The sequence below is a fragment of the Dendrobates tinctorius genome, unplaced genomic scaffold, assembly GCF_039654945.1.
Source record: "Dendrobates tinctorius isolate UK_male_01 unplaced genomic scaffold, ASM3965494v1 ptg000103l, whole genome shotgun sequence".
Lineage (NCBI taxonomy): Eukaryota > Metazoa > Chordata > Amphibia > Anura > Dendrobatidae > Dendrobates > Dendrobates tinctorius.
In genome coordinates, this window is record NW_027361771.1 from 4,281,635 (window position 1) to 4,303,951 (window position 22,317).

General features: G+C 42.7%; 1 protein-coding gene across 1 annotated transcript in view; it reads left to right on the forward strand.

Moving 5' to 3' along the window:
- RAB37 (RAB37, member RAS oncogene family) overlaps positions 1-22,317 on the forward strand; it is a 243,963-nt gene that overhangs the window by 172,654 nt on the left and 48,992 nt on the right. The window lies entirely within an intron of this gene.

The window sequence follows — 22,317 nt, forward strand, 5'->3', positions numbered from 1 at the left end:
TAAGAAGTTTATCGTCACTGGCCGGGTTTTCGGTAACGAGTATAGTTAGAGCCTGCACAGTGGCTCCCTGCCCGGCCACCTCACTCCTGCACTTCACATTATCATTGGAGGGTTCTATGCGCATGAGGGTGAAGAAAAGGAGGAACTTAAATGGGGTTACCTCTCCTGCTCCGTGTCTGGAGCACCGTTTCCAGGGGGAAGGTTATCGTACCTGGACCGACCTTTCCATGTTACAGCAGGGGGCGGTGACCTGTTAGAAGGGGCTGTGTGCAGGAAGCAGAGCAGAGTTAGGGTGGGAAAGTACAGCGTACAGGAGAGAGAGAGAGCTGTCAGCTGCGCCGCATTCCCTGAGCGTGAGGGCCCTCCGGCTGAGGACTGAGACAGACTGGCAGCACGCGGTGAGCACCCTCTGTGAACGTGTACCCGCCAGACTCCGTGGCCAGAGGAGATTCCCCTGACAGGTCAGAGACAGTCGCAAGTTTGTGCAGGCCCAGCATGCTCATTGACAGACCTGAGCCCCTGATAGAAGTAGCTATACTGACTGAGGAGCGCGGCATCATTCCTGCGGTGACACGTTCTGAATGTGAACTTGTGACTAAGAATAGTTAGAGCGGGAGCCCCTCTCACCGCACAGCATCCTGTTTTCCCTGGAGGCCATTTCTTCATTGTGGACAGAGACTTGAGTCTGCACGTGCCGCTGTTGATGGTGCCAACGTTGGAGAATTAGACCCTTCAATCAAGCCTTCTACAGACAAGTTTATTCCTGCCTTCGTTTATTTCTTTAAATACTGTATTACCGTTTACTTGTTGCAATTATCCCTTTTGTTGCCCCTCCCTGCGTGGAGTGAATATCCCTGTAAATAAACCTTTAACTCTAGTCTGAAAAGACAACCTCTGGATATGATGCTGAGCACGTGCAATCTATTTTGGTCGACCATGGTGAGGCCTATTCTGAGTGGAGACTGTCTTGTTAAAACGCTGTATGGTCTTGCCCACCATGTTGCAGCTCCATTTCAGCATATCTTTTATAGCCAAGGCCATCACTATATATTACAAGAATATTTTTTTTTTTTTTTTTTTTTCCAGATCCTCAGATTTCTGTGCCATGTTGAATTTCCAGTGACCAGTATGAGTGTGTGTAAGTGATTTTACCAAATTTAACACACCTTATACGCATTCATACCCGGTCACATGATAATGTGAAGGGTAAAGTGGTTGGTTGGGCACAATTTGGCCACTTTCACTTGGGGGTGTACTCACTTTTGTTGCCAGCGGTTTATACATTAATGGCTGTCGAGTTATTTCGAGGACACACCAAACTAACACTGTTTATACAACCTGACCTGTACATGGACTGCTTTATATTGTAGCAAAGTGTCATATCCTCAGTGTTGTCCCATGAAAAGATATACGGTAATAAAATATTTACAAAAAATGTGAGGGGTGTACTCACTTTTGTAATATACTGCGTGTCTGACTCTAAAACACTGCCGTTTTTCAGTGAAAAAAGTTTAAAAGCCGCCGTGGGTTGAGCTATAAGGGTGGTCTAGGTGGAAAAGTGGGTCCCTGGTAGATCCTCCTCACTACCCTTGAGTGACTGGTTTCTCCCTGCATTTGTGTATAGAAAGAGACCTGAGACTCCTGGGGAGTGGGCAGGGAGAAGCCACTGGGGACCCACCATTCCTCATAGACACCTATGTGGCACTGTCCCCTGCAGCTTTTAAAATGTTTTTGTTTAACTCTGAAATGCCGCATTTATAAACAAAATGATGCAGGCAATGTCTGATGCATGCTGCCCGTGGATCCTTTTTAAAGGCTTTGTGTCAGTTTAGAAATGTTCTAATTTATGAATGTGGGTTTTTTTTTGTTTTTTTTGTTTTTTTTTTTTTATACACAGTTGTGGCCAAAAGTATTGACACCCCTGCAATTCTGTCAGATAATATTCAGTTTCTTCCTGAAAATGATTGCAATCACAAATTCTTTGGTATTATCTTTTAATTTGTCTTAAATGAAAAAACACAAAAGAGAATGAAGCAAAACATTGATCATTTCACACAAAACTCCAAAAATGGGCCAGACAAAAGTATTGGCACCCTCAGCCTAATACTTGGTTGCACAACCTTTAGCCAAAATAACTGCAACCAACCGCTTCCGGTAACCATCAATGAGTTTCTTACAATGCTCTGCTGGAATTTTAGACCATTCTTTGGCAAACTGCTTCAGGTCCCTGATATTAGAAGGGTGCTTTCTCCAAACTGCCATTTTTAGATCTCTCCACATGTGTTCTATGGGATTAAGGTCTGGACTCATTGCTGGCCACCTTAGAAGTCTCCAGGGCTTTCTCTCAAACCATTTTCTAGTGCTTTTTGAAGTGTTTTGGGTCATTGTCCTGCTGGAAGACCCATGACCTCTGAGGGAGACCCAGCTTCCTCACACTGGGCCCTAGATTATGCTGCAAAATTTGTTGGTAGTCTTCAGACTCCATAATGCCATGCACATGGTCAAGCAGTCCAGTGCCAGAGGCAGCAAAGCAACCCCAAAACATCAGGGAACCTCTGCCATGTTTGACTGTAGGGACCGTATTTTTTTTTTTTTTTTTTTTTTTTTTCTTTGAATGCCTTTTTTTTTTTTTCTCCTGTAAACTCTGATACCTTTGCCCAAAAAGCTCTACTTTTGTCTCGTCTTACCAGGGAACATTCTTCCAAAACGTTTTAGGCTTTTTCAGGTAAGTTTTGGCAAACTCCAGCCTGGCTTTATGTCTTGGGGTAAGAAGTGGGGTCTTCCTGGGTCTCCTACCATACAGTCCCTTTTCATTCAGATGCCGACGGATAGTACGGGTTGACACTGTTGTACCCTCGGACTGCCGGGCAGCTTGAACTTGTTTGGATGTTAGTCGAGGTTCTTTATCCAACAGCCGCACAATCTTGCGTTGAAATCTCTTGTCAATTTTTCTTTTCCGTCCACATCTAGGGAGGTTAGCCACAGTGCCATGGGCTTTAAACTTCTTGATGACACTGCGCACTGCTCATGCTTCCTCACAATTTGGTTTCTCAAGTCCTCAGACAGTTCTTTGGTCTTCTTTCTTTTCTCCATGCTCAATGTGGTACACACAAGGACACAGGACAGAGGTTGAGTCAACTTTAATCCATGTCAACTGGCTGCAAGTGTGATTTAGTTATTGCCAACACCTGTTAGGTGCCACAGGTAAGTTACAGGTGCTGTTAATTACACAAATTAGAGAAGCATCACATGATTTTTCTAACAGTGCCAATACTTTTGTCCACCCTTTTTTTTTTTTTTTTTTTTTTTTGTGTGGAATTATATCCAATTTGGCTTTAGGACAATTCTTTGTTTTTTCATTTAAGACAAATTAAATGAAGATAATACCAAAGAATTTGTGTTTGCAATCATTTTCAGGAAGAAACTGAGTATTATCTGACAAAATTGCAGGGGTGTCAATACTTTCGGACACAACTGTAGATCTTTTCTTTGTTATTTGGAAAGTGTAATTGTTTAACCTCTAAATGACCAACCACACACGTAGGGCATTTTTCAGTAGAGGATAAGTGGGAAGGACTCGAGGGCTGAGCCCGCTCTATTCCAGGCAGATGATTGCTCCACCTGCTCCTGTCAAATGCTGCTGTCATTTACTCCAATATTTGTCCTTTTAATAAGATGCCCATGTGTTTTATGCAGTTTCTATAAAGAATTCAGATGGGTTAATCTGCAAGAAGGGGACCGAGCTTTCTTGTAAAGAATCTGTAAAAGTAGTAATCTGCCTTCTATAAAGGGCTAATCTAAATCTCTCTCCACAGCTAAAAAAAAAAAAAAAAAAAAAAAAGTGGGATTTACTATGGTTGCTGTTTTCTAGCTGCCTCTCGCTGCTTTGTATTACACATGTGGCAAGGATCCATAAAGGGTTGTTACTTATGTGACACTAAGGGTTCCTGTCATTTTCCTTTCTGAAGAGACTACTTGCATATTTAAATTCCAAGAGGCGTATTGCATGGCCTATAAGTTTCCTTTCACTGACTTGGAGAAAACCTTACCCTGTCTAAAGTCTTTCACCTGGGCAAATCCGTTCTCCTCATTTTTGTCTGATTCCTTAGGTGCAAATCAGTTCTCCTGATTTGCCCTGATGAAGGGCAAACACTTGTCTGTAAATGGAGTTTCTGGTTTGGCTTCTTATCCTAAGTCATGTAGCAAGGTCTTTATGAGGGAATTTGTCAGACCAGACTTTAATCCCCACAAATCATTTATAGGACTGTGGAAACCCTTTCAAAGAGAACCCAATTGATTGATTTTATAACTCTAATGGGCTACTTCAGAAGCAAAAAAATCAGGTTTTAAAGTGGTCTGGAAGTGTATCGGGGTGTGACGATGCACTTACAGCTGCTGAGGCTCATGCTGTATTATCATCTACCTAACGGCACCATCCCCTGGCGTATGGACTTTTCTGTGGCCATGTACCAGAGCCAACTACCTCTCAATCGGCAAGGGGAGGGTACTGCTAGGTAGGAAATACAGTATGAGGTTTAGAAGCTTAAAGTGCATTATCATGCGCTAATACCTTTCCAGTTGCAATTTCAAAATGTGATTTCTCACTGCTGGAGCAGTGCTTTGGGATCAATAAATGATGAGCAATTTGATCTCTTTAAGAGTTACACAATCCTATTAAGGGACTCTATCAGCACAGAATAACTGTTCAGGACAACTACAGGCACTTGGTGCTTCACGGTGGGGCCAGCATATACACCTTCCCACCTGCTTGTTTTCTATCTATCTCCACCCGTCTCTGGTTCTATGAAGCCAGAGCTGTCCATTAAAGAGGGTGGTGTAGATGGCTGGAAAACAAGCTGGTGGGAAGGTGAATCTAAAGGATTGGCCCGATGAAACTGAGTCCCTTTTAATGGTGGGGTTGGGGTAAGTGTTTCTAACAGGTTCCTTTTTAAAGGCTAATACTTCCAATAGGTGGCTATACAGTTCCTATCATCATATTTGAAGAGGATGCATGAAGAGACAGGAGGACATGTACAAGCCTACATCCACAGAAGATCTGTGGTTAGTTCTGCAAGATGTTTGGAACAAACTCCCTGCTGACTACCTTCAAAAACTGTAAGTATACCTAAATGAATTGATGCTTTTCTGGAGAAGAAGAGGGGGAAAAAAAAGGCATGTCACTGCCAAATACTGATTTTGATTTTAGAGTTCTCTTTTGTTCTTTCACTTTGCAGTTTAATTGATTATTTTTAACACTTCTATTTTAACAGCATTCTTACTATGAAGCATTTTTTCTCCACAGCTGTCTAAAAATTTGAAAAGTGCTGTGTAAATAACAATTTCCCTGGTGTATACACTTTGTGCTATATATGTACTGTATGTGAATGTTTGCATACACAAATGCATTAAGTGGCACATCTGTGCAGTTTATTCACTGTTCGACTATAGGTATGCATATGGCATCCCTGCTGCTAAAGATCTATGCATGCAGTATATGCTTATATGCAATTTGTTGCATATGCTTTGCTTGTACAATTATGTATGTAGTACATTAATACATATACATACTTCATTTATTCACTGCTGTTTATAAGGTGTGTGTTTTAAAAAAGAAAAAAATGTATATTAAGGCCCGGATGTTTTGAGAAATTAAACAAAACCGAAACCCTACCGGTGACCTATTAGATCCATTACAAGTCACTCCACAGGTCTGTTCCTGCACCGTTCTGAACTCACAAGACCGTTAAGTCGGTTATTGTCATCAGAGAAGCATCCAATGATATGCTTATTCTGGTCTCCCGAATACTTCAGTGGTCTTCTGACTTCGAAAGGAGCAGCCATCACTTCTGGAGCCCCTGCAGACCTCTGAAGTGCTTTACACTGTATGCATGCTGGATAGTGAATGTTTCCCTTCCCATATACCCACAACACACGCACACGTTACACATGCAGCCCAGAGGGTTGTTAGAAAAGAGAATTTTACATTTTAAACTTCTGATTATTGGGGTGTTGGTAGAGGGGGGTCATTTTTGTCTGATGCCTTAGGTGCAAAGAGAGAAACTAGTATCCACTCTGGATGCAATGGCTGTCAGATCTGAAATCTAACAGTCTGCTAGTTACCTTGGCCAAGAGATTATTATGGTCATATAATGTCTGATACGATTAACAAAAAAAAAAAAAAAAAAAAAAAAAAAAAAAATAAACACACAAATTATAGGAGGATACCTTTTTATTGACTAACCAGAAAACGATATATGCACACTTTCTGAGCACAGAAATTCATCAGGCAGGTAAGTAGTCATGGACTCATGGGCAGCCCAGCTCTTTTTTGTGCTCTAGCTCACTTTGCTCTGCTCACCCAATGGAGCCAGCTCTTCTGGATCCTATGTGTATCCATATTAAATAAGTGTTCACCATAGGGCAGTGTTTCCAAAAGGCCAGACCTTGTGGCCCCCATCAGATCATGTTTTCAGGATTTCCTTAGTATTGCACAGGTGAGTCAACTTGTGATGATTTTTGCCTTCTTGATTCCATCTCTTGTGCAATACTAAGGAAATCCCGATATGGGAGGGGCCCTGAGGACTGAAGTTTGGGAAACTTGCCATAGGTGAACACACATTTAAAGTAAAATTAACGCAGCCAACCCCCCCACACACTACCTGTGGCTGAAACACCGTCTACTTGTGGCCAGCAAATTAAATCAATGTGTGGGCTGGGTTTGGCTTGGTTGGTCTACGTTTTGGCCGCCGAACACAATCCTTTTATGCCCAGTGAGAGACATTCAGAGAATTTAGCAGCTCTCACTACGGTGGTGGCTTCTATAATTCCCCGCAGGGAGCCAGCTCTTTTGTCTCCGATCAGGAGCCATCACTACATGAAAGTTTAGAAATGAACAGCATAGGGACATTATAAATCAGTAAAGGCGTATTACTACTTTTCACTTCCATGTTAGGAGGTGAGCAGGGCCTGCATTGTCACGCCTACATGGGTCTGCTCAAATCAAGTAATTTCTGTTATAACATTTATATCTGTCAAATCCATTCAGACCTAATTATATCATGTGAATACAGTGATAAAACACATAAAAATAATTTATTGCTGGATTATACACTAATATTATATAACCATAGCTTAATAATGACAGCGTGAGTCTGCAGCTGTGACTGGAGGTAAAAGGTTTACCTCCATTCACTGGCGGTGGCTGATGGGAGTAGTCGTCCTATCAGTCTACACCTACTGCCACTAATAACAGCGAGAGCAGGCGGCAGGTGATGGGATTATTTATCAGCCGGGCCTGAGCTATAATTTAGTTTTTTTTTTTAAATGGTAGGCGTTTTCCTGTATTTTTGATAACGAGCCAGGCAAAACTGAAAGCTGCGTGCTGCAACCCTCAGCTGTCAGCTTTAGCAAGGCTGGTTATCAAGAATAGAGGGGTCCCCATGCTGTTTTGAAAGATAATTTAAAAGAAAGGCGTGGAGTCCTACCCATTTTTGACAACCAGCCAAGCTAAAACAGCTGGGGGCTGGTAAGGGGCCATGGATTTTGTGCCCCCCAGCCTAAAAATAGCAGCCTGCAGCCACCCCAGTAAAGGTACATCTATTAGTTGTGCCAATTCAGGCACTGTGCCTGGCTTTTTCCACTTGTCCTGTGGCAGTGGCAAGTGGGGTTCATATTTGTGAGGTTGGTGTCACCTTTGTATTGTACAGTGACATCAAGCCCATGGCTTAGTAATGGAGAGGTGTCTTAGACACCTCTTCATTGCTAATCCTATAGTTCTATTGTAACTAAACACACAGCCAGAAAAAAGTCCTTTATTTGAAATTAAAAAGCGCTTTTACGTTATTTAAAAAGAACCGTTTTACTCACCCAACACTCATTCCACTGAATCCTTAGTCTCCTATAAAAAAAATAAATGTATTCCTCACCTGTCTTTCATTCTGTTGCACGCCGTAATCCACACTGTCATCTGACAGCGTGGGAGATGCAGCGCTCTGACCGGTGGTGTTAATCTTACCGCCAATCGGAGCTGCCGGTGTTTCTTGTGCTGTCATGCAGATGATAGCTTGAGAAACGCCCGATGTTCAGTGGCCTGAAACTGAACAGTAACACGGACAGTAGGTGTTCTGTACGAATCCTGAACTTGACTGTTCAGTTTTGCCCAGCCACTGCTGAAATATCAGCACCTCCTGCTCAATCACAGCAGGAGCTCGGCACTGCTATTGGCACATATGGGGTATTGCCACATTCATCAGAAATTGTGGGACACATTTTGGTGCCATGTTTACCCTTTTCTGTGTGTGAAAATGTAAAATCTGGGTATAAAACAATTTTTTTTTTTTTTTTTTTTTTTTTTTTTTTTTGCATTTAAAAAAAAAAAAAAAAAAATTTCTTCCCTGCCCAATGGTATAAAATTCTGTAAAACAACTTTGGTATCAATATAATCACTGTGTGGTGTTCGCAGGTACGAAGGATGCAGTGACGAGTCACGAGACAATTAGGTGCTTTCTATAATAATGCTTTATAAGACTAGAGGGAACTTTCCTCAGTCCTGGCTTGATCACCAAAGGGGTAACACGGGTTGCCCTCGCAGGGGTTCTATACAAGCACACACAAACGGTAGAACACGACTACTTCTGGCAACAGCCGGTCACTATAGGGCTGCGGTATGGCAGACTACGGGTCCTTAATTATAAAGTCAACTTAGCCGTCCTGACGTCCTTCGCCATTTGGGTTGGTGGTCTTTCGGCGTAGTAGTTGCTGGGCCCAGTTGCTGAGGCGCTGATGACACTGGAGCCCCACAGGCTCCGGCGGAGTCCTTGGACGGTTGGGCCGCAACCCCTGGCCTGGGGCATGCGGCAGCGAAGTGCGGTGGCGAATGACAGGCCACCTGCGCAGCTAACGGCTGCGACAGGGAGTCCGCGGTCGGCAGAGGCCCGGCCCCTACTGCGGACCGGAGCAGGAAAGTGGTGGCCGCCGGCGGTACTGTGCTTGCCGCGGCCACTGGTGAGAACAGGGCGGCTGCAGGTGGCGGGGAGCAGACCGCAATCGTGGGCTGGAACAAGACGGCAGCGGCCATGGGTGACCATGGGTAGGCCACAGCCGCGGGCTGAAGGGAGGTGGCAAGTCCCGGATAATCGCCTCGGTACCATCCTTCTGGAATCCTCGGTGAGCGTCCTCCCTGGCATTGGTGAGTCGCCCTCACTCTCAGCCACTCCCACCATCTCCAGCTGTCTGTCGGTCTGCTGACTCATCGTCCCGGGAATTCCCCGCCTCCTTTATACTAGTCCCTCCCTCAGCCCATCTGTCTGTCACAACGGTCCATCCCCGAATTCTGCCCCCCCCCGGGGACAGTTTCCCCCTGGAACCCGGATGATGGCTCCCTTGGTTCCGGCCCGGACACTCGACGGGGGCCGTTCCTCCCACAACTGCACTCTAGATGAATTCATTGAAAGATGTAGTTTGCAAAATGGGGTCACTTATGTTGGGGTTTTGCTGCTCTGGCACATCAGAGGCTCTTCCAGTGGGTCATGGCACCCACAAAACATATCCGTAAAATCTGCACTATAATATGGTGCTCCTTCCCTTTTGAGCGTTGCACTGTGCCTGAAAACTAGTACCCAATTAAATGTATGGCATTGGTGCAATCAAGAGAAATTTCACAACAAAGGAGGGCCATTTTTTTCCTATTACCCCTTATAAAAATGTAAAATTCGGTGCTAAATCTACATTTTAGCGGTACAATGTAGTTACTCCTTCACCTGTCAGTCTACGTGCTCACTGCACCTCTAGATAAATTCATTGAGAGGTGTAGTTTGTAAAAAGGAGTCACCCACGGGGGTTTCTGCTGTTTTGGCACCTCAGGGGCTCTGCCAATGTGACATGGCACCCTCAAACCATTCCAGCAAAATCTAAACTCCAATATGGCACTTCTTTCCTTCTGAGCTTTGCACTGTGCTTCAAAGTAGTTTTCGACCACATATGGGGTATTGGCGTGCTCAAGAGAAATTGCACAAAAAATTGTATGGTTCATTTATTGTTACCCTTGTGAAAATAAGTGTGTTTTTTTTTTTATTTTTTTCAGGGCTCTGTTATAAACTTTTCTGAAGCACCTGGATGTTGAAGGTACTTACCACACATCTAGATACTTTCTTTGAGGGGTCTAGTTTCCAAAATGGGGTAATTTTGGGGGAGGAGGGTTCTACTGCTTAGGCACATCAGGAGCTCTCCAAACACAACATGGCGTCTGCTCTTGATTTTAGCTATTTTTGCGTTCAAGTCAAACAGAGTTCCTTCCCTTCCAAGTCCTGCCACGCACCCAAACATGTTTTCTCCCATATATGGGGTATCTACATACTCAGGAGAAATTGGTCAACAAATTTGGCTGTTCAATTTCTCATGTTACTCTTGTGAAAATAAAAACGTAAAATGTTTCTGGAAAAAAAGTGAAATGTTAATTATTCTTTCCACACTAATTCCTGTGATGTACCTTAGGGGTTAACAAACTTCTTAAACTTGTTTTTGTGGACTTTGAGGGGGTGCTGTTTTTAGAATGGTGCCACTTTGAGGGGTCTATATGACAGAAAATACCCAAAAGTCACTTCAAATGTAATGTGAGTCCTAAAATAATGGTTTTATAAATTTTGTTGGAAAAATGAGAAATTGCTGATCAGCTTTTAACCCTTCTAACTTTCTAACAAAAAAAAATTGTTTCAAACATTCTGCTGATGTAAAATAGACATGTGGGAAATGTTATTTATTACTGTTTTGTATGACATGACTCTCTGGTTTAAGGGCATAAGAATTAAATTTCTGATATTTTCACAAATGATCGCAAGTCATATGGAGCAAATTTTACCACAACAATGAAGTAGAACATGTGACAAAAAAACAGGCTCCGAATCAGTGGGATCCGTTGAAGCGTTCCAGAGTTATTGCCCCATAAAGTGACACTTGTCAGATGTAAAAAATGAGACCTGGTCATTAACCTACAATCTGGCTCAGTCCTTAAGGTGTTCAGAATGATCACCAAAGACCTGGAAACCATAAGACTTGGTCTGGGCTGTGATAGTAGAATCCCCTTTGTCAGCACCTATGCGGATAACAGAAATTATATTGCCAGAATCATTCGTAAACATTTGCATAAGCTGTCAATCTAAGATAAGTCAAGGGATTTGGTTAGGGTCCTGTTACATTTAGCGATCCCGACAACGATACGACCCGGTCAGGATCGCTGGTGCATCGCTAAATGGTCGCTAGTGAGCTGCCACAGAGGCAGATCTCACCAGCGATGTAGCAGCGTCCACGCGTTGCTCGTTGGCGCCAGCAGGAAGCCGCCGATGAGAAACTGCCCAGGACGTTCTCGCGCGATCAGCGGTAGCCAGCGAGGGAGCCGGGCGGAGGCAAGTATCACTTATAGCGATATCGCTAGCAATATCGCTGCTGCGTCACAAAATCGGTGATGCTTTAGCGATATTGTTAGCGATATCGCTATGGGTGAAGCCCCCTTAAACCTACACTTTTTTTTCCTACCATAGATCACCTAGCATTGGGAGATAAAATTGTCAGATCAGATATTTTCCTTGATCAAAAAGTCACACCGTTACATACGAACCTCCAGGTTGGGCAGTTGCCCATGCCTAAATTGTATTCATTGTAACTTTATGCTTAAAGGTTAGTGGTTTTGCCATCCCATTACAGGTAAACAATTTAAGGTCAAATACTATGCTACATATAAAACTTTTTTCACTGATTTTTCCATTGTAGTGCTGCTACCAATCTAGCGTTTCTACATATGGAGGCTTCTTGGCTGGTTGCTTGTGGAAGTATTGCACCCACAACATTAGGACTGTGCGGCTATTCCTTATTATAATACAGACTAGATGGTGGCCCGATTCTATTGCATCGGGTATTCTAGAGTCTCAGTTAAAATAAAAAATAGTGATATACTCACCTTCCGATGGCCCCTGGACTCTTTCTCTCCTCTCCACGCTCCCGTCATCTTCCGGTTCCAGTAATGCTTTGTGCGAAACACCGCTGATGACGTCGCGCTCTCGCGAGAGTGACGTCATCTTCAGCCCTTCTCGCTAAGCATTACTGGAACCAGAAGATGCCGGGCGCGTGGTGAGAGGAGGGGAAGAGTCCGGGGGCCGTCGGAAGGTGAGTATATAACTATTTTTTATTTTAACAGAGACTCTAAAATACCCGATGCGATAGAATCGGGCCACCAGCTAGTGTATTATACTCCTGTTACACCCGTAGCTGCTGTCACTGTTCTGCTGTTATCTAATGTATTGTACTCCAGTTACTTCCAGAGCTGCAGTCACTGTTCTGCTTTTACCTAATGTATTGTAGTCCAGTTACACCCAGAGCTGCAGTCACCGTTCTGCTCTTACCTAATGTATTATACTCCTGTTACAGCCAGAGCTGCAGTCACTGTTCAGATCTTACCGAATGTATTGTACTCCAGTTACACCCAGAGCTGCAGTCACTGTTCTGCTGTTACCTAATGTACTCCTGTTACACCCAGAGCTGCAGTCACTGTTCTGCTCTTACCTAATGTATTGTATATGTACAGGACTGTGCCTGTGTAATGAGCGACGCAGCAGTGATGCCTTTAACGGCTGTTATGTGCCTGTACAATAAGCGATGTGGCCGTGTTGCCGCGACGACTAAGCAACTGTCGCTGATTGGTCGCGGCCTAACTGCCGCGACCAATCGGTGACGTAGGATTTCGGTTACAGACAGACATAAGACAAATATATATATATATATATATATATATATATATATATATATATATATATATATATATATATATATATACACACACACTCACTGGCCACTTTATTAGGTACACCATGCTAGTAAGGGGTTGGACCCCCTTTTGCCTTCAGAACTGCCTCAATTCTTCGTGGCAGAGATTCAACAAGGTGCTGGAAGCATTCCTCAGAGATTTTGGACCATATTGACATGATGGCATCACACAGTTGGCGCAGATTTGTCGGCTGCACATCCCTGATGCGAATCTCCCGTTCCACCACATCCCAAAGATGCTCTATTGGATTGAGATCTGGTGACTGAGGAGGCCATTTGAGTACAGTAAACTCATTGTCATGTTCAAGAAACCAATCTGAGATGATTCGAGCTTTATGACATGGCGCATTATCCTGCTGAAAGTAGCCATCAGATGTTGGGTACATTGTGGTCATAAAGGGATGGACATGGTCAGCAACAATACTCAGGTAGGCTGTGGCGTTGCAACGATGCTCAATTGGTACCAAGGGGCCCAAAGAGTGCCCAGAAAAAATTCCCCACACCATGACACCACCACCACCAGCCTGAACCGTTGATACAAGGCAGGATGGATCCATGCTTTCATGTTTACGCCAAATTCTGACCCTACCATCCGAATGTCGCAGCAGAAATCGAGACTCATCAGACCAGGCAACGTTTTTCCAATCTTCTACTGTCCAATTTCGATGAGCTTGTGCAAATTGTAGCCTCAGTTTCCTGTTCTTAGCTGAGAGGAGTGGTACCCAGTGTGGTCTTCTGCTGCTGTAGCCCATCTGCCTCAAAGTTCGACGCACTGTGCGTTCAGAGATGCTCTTCTGCCTACCTTGGTTGTAACGGGTGGCAATTTGAGTCACTGTTGCCTTTCTATCAGCTCGAACCAGTCTGCCCATTCTCCTCTGACCTCTGGCATCAACAAGGCATTTCCGGCCACAGAACTGCCGCTCACTGGATTTTTTTTCTTTTTCGGACCATTCTCTGTAAACCCTAGAGATGGTTGTGCGTGAAAATCCCAGTAGATCAGCAGTTTCTGAAATTCTCAGACCAGCCCTTCTGGCACCAACAATCATGCCACGTTCAAAGGCACTCAAATCACCTTTCTTCCCCATACTGATGCTCGGTTTGAACTGCAGGAGATTGTCTTGACCATGTCTACATGCCTAAATGCACTGAGTTGCCGCCATGTGATTGGCTGATTAGAAATTAAGTCTTAACACACAGTTGGACAGGTGTACCTAATAAAGTGGCCAGTGAGTGTATGTGTGTGTCTTGTGTGTCTTGTGTGTCTGCAGCAAAAACAGGAATGCTGACTGGAAAATTCTTACTTAAAATATGTGCCTCTTTCAGGCATTTTTACTTTGTTTTTTTCCAGTTTGAATGGGTAAAAAAAACATTGAAAGAACTGACATGCTGCAGATTTGAAAAAAATGCTTTGATGATTCAAATCCGCAAGGAAAATAAGCAGCAAGTGCAAGAGATTTTGAGATTTCAGAAGATGATGACCACTTATAAGGACGTGTGCACTGCTGCATTTTTTTTCTTCCAAACATATTTATTAATAAAATATGAAATGAGAAGGTGCCTTAAACAAACGTATTTGGCTCTGTCAATGAACCTTTACTTGAAATATTAAAGGAATATTATTGTTTCAATTTTATAATGGGTTATTCTTCTGCTGACTGTCCTAAAAATTTTGGTGGTCATTTGAAACACACAGTACTTGACTGGGTAGCACTACTACACTGAGCAACACCTATGTAGTTAGTTTGGTGTCACTACTCCAGCTCTGTTCTCTACCCAACATCTCCTCCTGCATGTCTACTGCGTCCAAAGTGCTGCCATTTCCGGATCGTCTGCACATACCCTAAAAAATGGGTGTTTTGAAAGCAGTGTTTTTACTGCCAAGAGAGCGGGCTTTGGCAGCAAAAAAAAAATGCACCAAAAATGCTGATTCCTATGCACACCTGTACTTTATATATGTGTATGGGTTTACCCTTACTATTTCACATGGGAATTCATTTATTTCTATATCCTAAATCCCCTGATTCAGCAGCCAATATCCCTGTCTTGTGTCATCCAGACAGTAGTGACAGGAGGTCGCCCTGTCACGTTACAAGCAGTGATTAGTGACTGGTCAGAGCTGATGCTGATCGCTGCTGTATGTGTCTGTGGATCCTGATCCTGCAGCAATCGGCACAGAGCTCTGGGACCACAGTGAGGAAATCACTTCTCTCTGACCTGTTATTGCTGCTCTTACCAGATTCTGAGGCTTCACTTGGGCATATCCATTCTCAGGACAGTGCTAGGCGCAGTCATGATCAGGACTCAGGAGGAGACAGAGCTTCAGGCATCTTCCTGGCTGTCACTATACTGTAATCAACCCCTCCCCCTCACTCTCAACTTTTAACCTAACTGCAGGGGGCTCAAGGGACTTTGCGAGAGACACTCCCAAGACTTCAGAGCAATGCACAGCATTGTTCACTGCTGTACACCCACTGGGCACTTGATAAATGGGCTGCAGATGCAGTGGGCCCTCTTTGTAGGTGGGGGCCCCAGGCATTTGCCTGGTCTGCCTGTCCCAAACACCGGCCCTGATCTGGAGTGATAGTCATGTAACAATGCAGATTACATAAAGCTTTTCCCTCAGAAATCATTGAGGGAATGTTGTGCTCTCCTCTGGAGAAACCTACAATCCCTGCATCAATTAAAGGATAAAGGAGAGATTCCGGTTAATATAATTCAACTTCTACCCATCTGACTGTTCTGGTCTACCAGTAGTACCTGTAAAAACTGAGGCTTCAGTGTTGTCAAATTTTGAAACCTACAAATCTGAAGGATTCGTTTGTTGGATTCCTGCTTTTCAGACCCCACCCTTGTTCTCTTTGGAACCAATCAGGAATAGTCCACCCTGAAGATACCTTGCCTTGTGCAAAACTAGTTCTTAAAGGGACACTTACCCGCTGCTCTTTTCCTTATTCCTGTTATACAACCGGGTCATAGTAAGCACCAAAAAGCAAGAAAACAGGAGACAGTCTCTAATCAAAAAATAAAGCTACTAATAGCATAAATAACATAACGAATGGAAAAAATATTACCACAATATAGAGGCTTTTTGTGAATATTATCAATTTTATTGCACAAATATTATAAAGATATACAAGGTGCTCAAAGCGAGGTAGGTAGAATCTAGCAGCTAAAAGATAATGGCATGGTAAACAGATGGAAAATATATAGCCAGACAGAATGAAGCATCTCGGGGTTAGTATCTGCACAGAGCCAGGACAATGCTAGCAGCAGCTCAAAATTTAAATTATGTAATGAATCGACTTATCAAACAGATTGTTCAGACACACACACAGTATTATCTCAGCATACTCTAGTTCCAGTTTAGGAAATTGGTCCCTAACATAACAGACCTTGAGGATTTTCTCAAGCCCGACCCAGGGACACCATTCTCAGTCCATTTTTTTTGGTACCAAAGAGAAAATATTGAAGGCTATCAGAGAAAGGGGTTCCTTTCCAGAACCGCATGGTAATATCAAGGTTTTCTCCGACTTCTCTAAAGCCACGATGGACGCATGCCCTTTAAAGACACTACTACAAAACTCTAGGATCTCAGGGTTTCCTACAAGTGGGGTTTCCCCACCAAATTGGTTATATGGTATAATAAGAGCTACATAATCAACACCCCTCAGGAGGGCCAGCGGTTCTTGACTTTTCTCAGGGAAGAACCTGCTTTCAGGGATAGAGATTAGGAATGGTGCTGCATTACTCTTTTGTTCTCTATTACTGCTTTTGGTCCTATAGTCCTCTTTAGTCTGGTACAATATACCTCTTAAAAAAAAAAAAAAAAAAAAAATGTCCTTCCGGGACCTTGGCCACAAATTTGTAGTTTTCCCCCAAATTCAGGTGAGACTTCAACTGTATTGGAGTCCGCCAGGAGAATTCTTGCTACCTACTTTTAGATACCTCTTCTTTTTCTTTTTTTAGGCTGAACTTTTACAGGCTAGTTTGCCTATTTGTTCCTGGTTCTTATTTGTTAACCTGCTATTTCCTTTTGTTATGAAGATTTTATCTTACAACGTCAGGGGTCTCAATAGCCCACTCAAGAGATTCGCAATATGGAAGGAGATCAATCACACTCACTCTGATATTGTTTACAGGAGGTTAAGATGGCGGTCGACCACCAACCAAATTTCCAACACAAAAACTACCCTCATCAATTCATGTCCTTAGGCCCCTCAAAGAAAGCTGGAGTCATTACTTTGGTAAGTGGTGACGTTCCATTCAAATTGCTCAACAAGGTCACTGATTCCTTGGGGAGATAGCACATCCTTGTCTGTCTCCTCAATAATATGCTCTGCACGGTAGTGAACACCTATGTTCTCAATAAAAGACAAATTTCTTTCCTGAATTAACTCCAAAAAAAATTTAACAAAACGAAATCTGGGAACCTTGTCCTGGTTGGAGACTTTAACATAATCCCCGACAGCAGCCTGGACTTATCCTCATCAGTCAGGCATAAAGAAGCTGAAACTCCTAAACCCTTCATCCAATTTTAATGTGGATACCCTCAAATGAAAGCTGAAAAGCTGAACTTCAACTGCATCTGAATTGTTTTGTTAAAAATTAATTGTGGTAATGTCTAGAACCAAAATTAGAAAAATGTCTCTGTCCAAATATATATGGACCTAACTGTATGGTCTCAGTATTTAGTGCAGCGTCCTCTCTGGGCTCCTTCCCAAAAGAGATGTTGGAAGCTGTGATTGTTTTGATCCCAAAACTGGGGGGGGGGGACCCAGAGAGAATGCAAAATTACAGGCCAATATCACTTATAAACAACAGTATTAAAATTTATTCTAAATTACTTGCCGAAAGATTAAAAAACATACTCCCTCGTTTGCTATCTGATGACCAGATTGGCTTTGGAGGTCGTCAGGCGGCGGATGGAACGAGGAGAGTTTTGAATTTAATTACCAGGGCAAATCTATCTAATACTAGATCGGCATTTCTGGCGTTGGATGCGGAAAAGGCCTTAAACAGGCTGAATTGGGCTTACCTGGAAGCAACTTTAACTAAATTTGGTTTTAGCTGAGGATTCCTGTCAGCGGTCTTTGCGTTATCCTCTGCCCCCAGCGCCAGAATTTATGCTAATAATTGTCTCTCAGATCCGTTCTTCATCTCGAACGGAACAAGACAGGGGTGCCATCTGTCGCCTCTGCTCTTTGTACTAGCAATAGAGCCACTGGCTGAAAAAATTAGATCCAACAAAAATATGGTAGGATTTGTTTTTCCTTCCCGTTGTTTTAAAATAGGTCTATTTGCCGACGACCTCTTTTTGACCCTACTATTGTAGATCCCTTAAATTCCATTAGAGCACTTGCGGAAGACCTGGAAAGGCCTCTTATTTCAAATTTAATTCTCACAAGTCAAAATTCTTGACCCTCAGCATACCCAAAACGGAAATCGAGGAGCTAAAGAGAAGTACTGAGCTTGCTTGGGAAGATAAGGGGATAGTTTATCTTGCGATCACTTTAGCAAGTTCTATTCAAGCAACTGTCAAAACAAATCTAAATGGGATCCTTGCTACTGTCTCTAAGGATATTTCCTTTTTCAGGCAAACTGAACTCTGTTTGGTAGAGTGAAGGTTGTGAAATCCATCATCCTGCCCAAAATTATGTATTTTTTTTTTTTAGGACACGCCCAATCACTCTTTCTTTCCAATCTATACAACATTTACAAAGCCTACTAAAATCATTCATGTGGAATGACTGGAGGCCTAGGGTGTCGTCAGAAATTCTATGGAAGCATAAAAGCAGAGGAGGTACGAGCCTGCCTATTCTGCACGTATACTATGCGGCCTTATTAATTAAACAGAGCTGGTTCTGGCTCAATAACAAACAGAAACCTCCAGCTTAGTTTTGCTTGGAGAGAGACATAAGTAAATTTGACTCTGCAAGAATTACTTTTCCACTTCTTATTTCAAGAGCCTCGAAGGGTATATTCTCATCCTATTTTCAGTCCCATAATTTCTGCATGGAAATCACTGATCAAACCATGTAAGAAATTTAATAAAATAGAACAGACCTTGGGGTTTCCACTTCAAATGGTGGCTTTAATATTTAACTTCCCTCTCTCGGAAATCTGGAGTTATTTAGGTATTAAAGTAAAAAATACACAATGGGTCTAACTTTCTCCCATTCAGTGAATTAAAAACCAAATATAATAATCCCTCCTCTGAATTTATCCCTTACTTAATGCTGAAAGATAAGGTACAAAAAATCCTATTAGGCAAAGCATTTAACTATGGGATTGTGTCTTCACTGCTGTGCAACCTAAATAATAAAAATACCTGGAGCTTAAGGAATAGATATACTCTTCTTTCAATAGAGAGTATCTCTCTTGCAAGAACATATATTTAAGGAGATGGAAATCTGACCTTGGGATTGTTGTTCCGATTGAGCAATGGGACATCGCCATAAAAAATACATACATATCCAACATATCAATGACTCTTCACGAGTCCTATTTCAAACTACTTGCAAGGTGGTATCTCACGCCTATCACTCTCCCACATTAGCCAGGACCATTCCCCCCTATGTTGGAGAGGATGCGGGCAACAGGAGAATCTTTACCACATCTTTTGGTATTGCTCGAAACTAAAACGTTTCTGGCTCCAGGTTTCTCGTCATATTGACTCCTTCACCGGAAACTTTACCTTGACTCCCCAAAAAGCATTGTTCTCATTGGACTTGGATCAACTGCACCTGTCGGTGAGACAGTTAGTTAAACGCATCCTTTTAGCACAGTGCTGTGCAAATTAATTGGGACAAACAATTTTACTTAAAAAAAAAATGCTAAGTTGGTTACCAGTCAGTGATTCAAACCAGTTGTAACTGCTTTGAACAGGCACTCACACCTGTTCAAAGCAATTAAAACTGGTTTGAATCACTGACTGGTAACCAGCTTACGATTTTAGTTTAAAAAAAAAAAAAAAAAAAAATTCTTTGTCCCAATTAATTTGCACAGCACTGTAGGTAAAAATAACTTGGCTTACTTTTGGAAGAAATCTGACCCTCCTAAATTTTCAGACATCCTAGACAAAATCTACCAACATAATGCTATCGAATGGAGGTTCGCAGTTAGTAATAATAATCTCGCTTATACTAATAAGTGGAAGGTCTGGAACAGTAAATTTAGGCGAGTTTAAATTTCTCTAATGCACCTCCTTAAGTGGTTGGACTAGACCGCCCTCATGCATCTCCTCCTTAAAGGTTCAGCATTATTGTACCTCTTATTTATATAAATACATTGTATACGTTTTAATGTATGCTTTGTTACAATGGTTCTCTATTTTTTTTTTATTGCCCTTACCTGCCCTATGTACATTTACCATTTTCCCTCCCCCCCTCCCCTTTTCTTGTTCCCCCTCCCTATCCACCTCCTAGTTTTATAAAAAAAACTTTAATAAAAATGTTTAACCCCTTTCTGACATCAGACGTACTATCCCGTCCATGGGACCCGGGCCCCTATGCCCATGGACGGGATAGTACGTCTAGCGCGATCAGCGGCGCCCACGTGTTGAGCGCCGCTTATCGCGGCCGGGTGTCAGCTGATTATCACAGCTGACACCTGGCACAATGTGTCAGGGGCGGTCACAGACCGCCCCGACACGTTAACCCCTTGCACACCGCGATCAAACATGATCGCGGTGTACTGGGGGTTAAAGGGAAGCATCGGCAGGTAGGGGGCTCCCTCCATGCTTCCCTGAGCCCCCACAACAGCATAATGTGCAGCGCTGCTGCGGGGGTCTCTTTCCCTACAGGCCCCCAAATCTAAGATGGCGACGGGGGCCTTCGGGGGCCTGCAGGGAGCTGGCTTCCTCAGTGCCTGCAAAGCGGAGGCTTGAGGAAGTCTGCAGTAGTGCCTGTGACAGATCGCTGATCTGTCAGTGATCTGTGATGTGACAGATCAGCAATCTGTCACAGGACAGTGAAGTCCCTCCTGGGACTATGTAATAGAGATTAAAAAAAAAAAATAAAAAAGTTTTAAAATAATTTTAAAAAAATCGCCAAATAAATTAGAAAAAAAAAAAATATTCCCCCAATAAATCCATTTTTTGGAAATAAAAAAAACCCAAAAACAATAAAAGTACACATATTAGGTATCGCTGCGTCCGTAACGACCCGCCCTATAAAACTGTCCCATTAGTTAACCCCTTTAGCGAACCCCTTAAAAAAAATAAAAAACGAAGCAAAAAATAGTGATTTATCATACCACCAAACAAAAAGTGTAATAACGTGCGATCAAAAAGACGCATAGAAATATCCATGGTACAGCTGAAAACGTCATCTTGTCCCGCAAAAAACGAGCTGCAATACAGCATCATCAGCGAAAAAATTAAAGTTATAGCTCGCAGAATAAAGCGATGCAAAAATAATTATTTTTTATATAAAATAGTTTTCATTGCATAAAACCACCAAAACATAAAAAAATATAAATGAGGTATCGCGGTAACCGTACTGACCCAAAGAATAAAACCGCCTTATCAATTTTACCGCACGTGGAACGGTCTAAACGCACCCCCCCAAAAGAAATTCATGAAACGCTGGTTTTTGTTCATTCTGCGTCCCAAAAATCGGAATAAAAAGCGATCAAAAAATGTCACATGCCCGAAAATGGTACCAATAAAAATGTCAACTCGTCCCGCAAAAAATAAGACCTCACATGACTCGGTGGGTCAAAATATGGAAAAATTATAGCTCTCAATATGTGGTGATGCAAAAACTATTTTTACAATAAAAAGCGTCTTTTAGCGTGCGACAGCTGCAAAACCTAAAAACCGCCATAAATTGTAAATCATACCCCCCTGTTATCACCCCCTTAGTAAGGGAAAAATAATAAACTTAAAAGAAAATGTATTTATTTCCATTTTCCCATTAGGGCTAGGGTTAGGTCCAGGGCTAGGGTTAAGGTTAGGACTAGGGTTAGGGCTGAGATTAGGGTTAGGGGTGTGTTGGCGTTAGGGTTGGAGTTAGAATTGGGGGGGTTTCCACTGTTTGGGCACATCAGGGGCTCTCCAAATGCAACATGGCGTCTGATCTCAATTCCAGCCAATTCTGAGTTGAAAAAGTCAAATGGTGCTCCTTCCCTTCCAAGCTCTGCCATGCGCCCAAACAGTGTTTTACCCCCACATGTAGGGTATCGGCCTACTCAGGACAAATTGCAAAACAACTTTTGGGGTCCAATTTCTCCTGTTACCCTTAGGAAAATAAAAATTTGGGGGCAAAAATATCATTTTTGTGGAAAAAAATGATTTATTTTCATGCCCGGGCATTATAAACTTCTGTGAAGCCCTTGGGGGTTCAAAGTGCTCACCACACATCAAGAAAAGTTCCGTGGGGGGTCTATTGTCCAAAATGGGGTCATTTGTGGGGAGTTTCAATAGTTTAGGTACATCAGGGGCTCTCCAAATGCACATGACACCCGCAGACCATTCCATCAAAGTCTGCATTCCAAAACGTCACT